The sequence below is a fragment of the Hyaena hyaena genome, unplaced genomic scaffold, assembly GCF_003009895.1.
Source record: "Hyaena hyaena isolate Hyena2069 unplaced genomic scaffold, ASM300989v1 scaffold_370, whole genome shotgun sequence".
Lineage (NCBI taxonomy): Eukaryota > Metazoa > Chordata > Mammalia > Carnivora > Hyaenidae > Hyaena > Hyaena hyaena.
In genome coordinates, this window is record NW_024081001.1 from 1,043,636 (window position 1) to 1,049,972 (window position 6,337).

Sequence of the window (6,337 nt, forward strand, 5' to 3'; positions counted from 1 at the left end):
AAATCTGAGTCTCTGGCTCTGGTATGTCTCCCAAACTCCAGACTGTATTTTCCAACTGACTTTTTGACATCCCACATGCATGTCTTGCCTGGTTTCAATGCTCCACACACCAAAACTGAATTCCTAATCTTCACCCATCAAAAGCTCTCTCTCTATTAATAGCCTAACCACTCCATCCAGGCTAGAAATCTCTCATTCTCTCCCTCTTTCCTTCAATAAACATGTTAGAACAAATCACATGGGTTCCAGCTCCACCACAGCCCAAACCTGACCCCCGTCCATCCATTTTCAGTGGCCATCTCCCCCAGCCAGGGAGATTTTTGTGCAGATTGCCACAGTGGTACCCTACCTGATGCTCCTACCTCCAAGTGTTCCCCAGTCCAATTTTTCATGCATACTGCCGACATTCATTCTTCTACAACACAAATTAGTTCGCGTCACTTTCCTTTCAAAAACAACTTCATAGGGACGCCTGAGTGGCTCAGTCAGTTAAGTGTCCAACTTCGGCTCAGGTCATGATCTCACGGGTTTGTGGGTTTGAGCCCCGCATCAGGCTCTGTGCTAACAGCTAGATCAGAGCCTGGAGTCTGCTTCAGATTCTGTGTCTCCTCCTCTCTCTGCCCCTCCCTTGCTCATGCTGGGTCTCTCTCTCTCTCTCAGAAATAAATAAAAGAAAAACATTTTTAAAAAACCACACCTTCATACTCCACAAAAGAAAGTTCAGACTCCTGGATGTGGCCTTGAACATCTCTGTAATATGCCCTCAACCTAACCTGCCTGTCTTATCTCCTACCTAAGTCTCCTGCACTCCAAGCTCTGGCCACCTAATGACACTGGCCCTCCCCCACGCCTTGCCCATGTTATTCTATCAGCTCCATGCTCCCCCTCTCCTCCCAAATCACCCTTTTCTCCCTCAAACCAGCCTTCTTCTGAACTCGAGAGAATTATCCTCTCCTCAGGGCCCTGACGTTGGTCTGGAATGATGTCGGTCAGGATGACTGTTGCATGGTTCATGTGTATTTAGATGGAAACCTCTCTTCCCCATGAAGCAGTGAGTTTTCCAAAAGCAAGTAGCGAGTCTTCTTCCTACTTGTTTTTCTCCATTCTTGGCACTGCGCCTCTGCTCGGTAAACTCAAGGTTGTTGTGGAGGCTGTGGTGTAAGTTCCTCAGGGACAGCATGACTCACTGTGGCATGGTCACACTGCTCCTTAGGAAGGGCCCTGGCTTTGCCATCAGAGAGACCCAGATTCCAAACCAAGCTGTCATTCATTAACAGCACCACGGTGAGCAAATTCCTTACCTCCTTCTGGCCACAGTTTCCTCATCAGTGAAATTGAAATAATCATAACTTTACAAAGATTAAATGTCACAGGTGCAGGAGTGTTTGGGCCTAGAAGACTCTCAAATATTGATTGAACCTCATTGGGAAGTCCTTGCCAATCCCACCTTGATATCTTTCTTTTCTTTCTTTCCTTTCTTTCTTTCTTTCTTTCTTTCTTTCTTTCTTTCTTTCTTTCTTTCTTTTTCTTTTCTTTCTTTCTTTCTTTCTTTCCTTTCTTTCTTTGTTTAATGTTTGTTTATTTTTGAGAAAGAGAGAGCATGCAAGCAGGGGAGGGGCGGGGGGGGGGGGACAGAGGATCAAAAGTGGGCCCTGTGCTGACAACAGAGAGCTCAATGTGGGGTGTGAACTCACAAATCGTGAGATCATGACCGGAGCCGAAGTTGGGCACTTAACTGACCGAGCCACCTGGGCGCCCCTGTTTTGTTTTGTTTTGTTTTTTTCTCTCTTTTAACCTGAGAAACATATCAGATTCCAAAAATTTGCTTTGGAATGAAAACATTTTTAAAATCTTTTTTTTTTTTAATTTACACGGAGGAAATAAAACTAGTGGCTAACACAGCAAAGTGATGAGAGTCATAAAACCCTTATTACAGTGCTTAGCACATTACATTATAATAATTTATTGGTTGTGTGTCTCTTGTGAGCCCGTCAAGGAAAAGGACTGTGACCTTTTATCCCTAGCACCCAACACAATGCTGAACATGGAGAAGGCTTCCGGCATGCATTAATCCTATATTTGGAAAGCAGCCTCACAGTCTTTCACAAATGCACACTCCTCTTGACCTAAATATTCCACTCCTAGAATTTATTTAACACATAAACTCGCACAAGTATGCAAGCAGATGACTCTCCAAATGAGGTTTGTGGTATTGTTTGTAGTAACAAACCAAGAAAACAAACAAAAAAATCCCTCAAACGTCCAGTATTAGAGGTCCAGCTAAATAAATAATGCACATGCACATCAAGGAACACGATGTAACATTAAAAGCTATGAAGTAGCTCTCTAAGCACTGGGGTGAAAAGGTGTCCAATATACGTTGTTAAATGAAAAAAGCTTCTGCATGGTGCAAATATATACACACAGGCATACAACACAAGCATATACACACGCAAGCTTGTATGCAGAAGAACAGTTTCTTCAAGGATATACAGGAAACTGTTTACAGAGGTAATCTCTACACAGTGGAACTAAGGAATTAGGAGAAAGAGGAAGACTTTTCATCCTCACTGTTTACCCTCCAAAACAATGTCAATTTTTCACCATCAGCAGGAACTAATTTAAAAACTTTTTAAATAGTAAACAAATAAGTATCTGTTGAACAATTCTACTTTGACCTTGTCTGGGTGGAATTTGTTTGATTATTAATTTTCAGCAGCAGCATACAGAAAGTGAGACGCATAAACTCCTTTCTTTTCCCTTGACATGAGTTCAAAGACCGTAGGCGCAATTTCCGGAACATTCGGTTGCAAAGCTGGCGTCTCTGGTGGTTTATCAATGTCACTAAGAGCTCCAGATGCATTTATAATCCCACCTCTAAGAGTCAATTGTGGCTTGTTCTCTGTGATCAATTACCAGTGCCTTCTCACTCGCTTAGTGGAAAACACATCCTCCCCAGGACAAAAGGGAAAACGGAGAAAATCAGCTTGCTATCGTCTGTGCAGCCTTCACGCTCTTTCCCTGGAAGCCATGTGGCTGCCTTAACAGTTGTCCCAAAGCTGGCTGCCTTAACAGTTGTCCCAAAGCTGGCGCTGCATAAGGGAGAGGGATCTATAGCAGCAAGTGGTGGTGATTAATTTTAAGCTGTCATGGAAAACGTTTTTGCACTTTAATGTCAGAGAACTGAATTATTATTATTATAGGTCTGATGTTCCCTCGCCAAAGCTGTGTGTTTGCTCCCCCGATACAAAATGAACACAGAAAAGCTTTCTGGTTGGCTCCCAGGAGCATCTTTTGGAGAAAAGACAAAAGGAATGCCGCCAAGCCAGCCAAGTCCCCTTGGGGCCCTGATGGGAGCGTCAGCCCCTCCCCCACCTGCCTGCCCCACGCTGGTTGAAGCCCTAGTAAGTCTCTCTGTCCCCATGGATCCTAGCTTACCTTCTTGAGCCCTTTGGAATCCCCAGAGGGTAGAGAAAGTCAAGATTTACTACAGGGAAAAGAAGTTGCTCAGTGCAGAAACACGTGGAGGAGAGCACGGGGGCGGGGGAGCGGGGTGCAAGATCAAGTCGATGCACGCGGAGGTCTTTCAGATCCACGCCCTGTGGATCTGAATCAGAAACAAAATCTCACCCACTCCCATGCCTACAAACCCCTTCTCACTCCCCACAAGCAGAGGGGGAGGGAAGGGGTGCAAAACCTGACTGACTTTTGCATTGAAATAAAATATTTATTTCTTGCATAATCTGCCAGCAAATTAGATCAAAAAGCTGTCAGTTTAAAATCATGCAATTCATTAAGGGAGCAAACTTAAAATATACTTGGTCTAAAATAACATTTACCAAGAGGCAGGATTGATGTATGTAGCTAGAACAGATCTAGGAACTAGAAGAGAGTCTAAAAATAAAAAATTAAAAAAACAAAAAAACAAAAATGGAACATTTACTTTCTGGCACTGTATCAAATCTCTTTTTAAAAACTTAAGATCAGCACATTAATAACAACTACTATTTACTGAGATCCTGCCCTGCACCAGGCCAGGCACTTTACAAAGTTTTTATCTGTAACCTACCACATGGAAAATATAGTTATTCTCATTTTTCAGATTAGAAATCCAAGAATGAGAGAACTTGCTGAAAGCATACAGCAAGTCAGTGGGGAGTGCCACCCTGTCTGTCTGCCTGTCTGTCTGTCCACTGACCAGACCGCTTCCCAGTACACGCTATCAAAAGGGACACACATTATGGCTAAACAGTCTGCACTTTAAGCTAATCATGCATTCAAAGATTTCTTTTCATTGCATCTTATTCAACCCTTGACAGAAGGCAAGTCCTAACTTCAGCTTAAAAAACATGGTCCTTGGGGCACCTGGGTGGCTCAGTCTGTTAAGCATCCAACTCTTGGTTTTGCCTCAGGTCATGGTCTCACAGTTTGTGAGTTCAAGCCCTGTGTGAGTACAGAGCCTGCTTGGAATTCTCTCTGTGTGTGTGTGTGTGTGTGTGTGTGTGTGTGTCTCTCTGTCTGTCTCTCTCTCTCTGCACCCCCTCCCCCAAATAAATAAATAAACTTAAAATAAAAATAGTCCTTGAAGCTATTCAAATACCAGCCACAGTAAGCCAATAGGAGAAACTAACCTTGGACCCTTGATTCAAGAATATTGCTCTATTGCATGTTTGAGTTTGCTGGAAGGGGGCTGAAAGCCAATCTTGCGTATATAATATGCTTCAGTATCTATAGCTGTATTCTTAAACCCTGGGTCAAGAGCTACCTCACGAGGTGGTAAGAGAAGAAAATAATGTATTGGGTATAAACTTGGATTCACTCTCTCCTCTGGGCTCCAGAATCATATAGTGAAAACCACTTAGATGCCCCATTAGGTACCTCCAATTAATTCATTCCCTCCAGAAGTGAATGCAGCACTTCCCTCCAAACTAACTCTTCCTGGTTTTCCGGTGAAGACCCCCAGAAGGGGAGTGAATGGTTCACTCCAGCCACCCAAGGGCCCCAGGTATAACTGGGGTGAGAATTCCTAAATTCCCGTCTCCCACATCAGATTCTCTGCCAAGTCATGTCACTTTTGTTCCTTCATGTCTTGGACGTGTCCACTCCCCTCTGTGTGTACGACCGCAGCCTTAGTTCAAGGTACCATATGTCTTTCCCACCACTGCGACCACCTCCTAACTAGCCCCAGTCTTTTCAGCCTTGCCCTACCCTAACAATCTTCCATACAGATTCCAGAGAAAGTGTTCTAAAGAGCAAATCTAATGATGGCACTTTTCTGCTTAAAATCAAGTGACTTCCCTATTAGCCCCCAGATTTTTTAATGCCTTCATTGAGATATAATTCACATATCATACAATTTAGCCACTTAAAGTGTTTAGTTCCATGGTGTTAGTATATTATCAGAGCTGTACAACCATCAACACAAGCAATCTTAGAATATCTTCATTAAGTAAAAGGAAACTCCATACCCATTTGCAGTCACTCTCTATCGCTCTCCAATGCCCTCTGGTTCCTGGCAATCAACAATCTACTTTCTGTCTCTCTAAATTTGCCCATTCTGACATTTTCTATAAATGGAATCATACAATATGTGGTCTTTTATGACTGACTTCTTTCCCTTAGCATAATGTTTTCCAGATTCATCCATGTTGTAACATGTATCAGTACTTTGTTCCTTTTTTATGGCTACATAATATTCCATTGCATAGACATACCACCTTTGTTTATCTATTCATCGGGTTGTTTCTGCCTTTTGACTACTATGAATAGCGCTGATTTGAACATTCACATACAAGTGTTCATATGGATATGCATTTTGTTATCTCTTGGCTAGACATGAGTGAAATTGCTGGGTCATATGTAATTTTTCGCATCTAACATTTTAACATAATGCCAAGCTGTTTTCCAAAGTAGCTGTACTACCCTCCGATATTTTAAATCCAAGTTGTTTAATGGGGTTTACAAAGCCTTTCCTAATCTGATTACAACCTACCTTTCCATCCTCCTCTCTGTCTATACCTCAACCCATACTGTCTGCTTCAATTACACCCATTTAGCAATCCCTGAAAACAAATCCTCTGTCTCATTTGGTTTCTATAAACATTGTTTCCCATGCTTAGACCATCATTTTCCTGGCTGATGCCCACTGGTCCTTTGCTCTGTCAATGTGGGCCCTGAATTTACTATTCCAGCAGGACTTGCCACACTTACTGTCATTGCTGACCTTGAGCCTGTACTTAATGGTAAGCTCCCTGAGGGTAAGGATTATACCCTTTGTCTTTGGCCAAGAACAGCTTCAGGCATCTTAGAGATTCCCAATAATTATTTGGTGAATGTA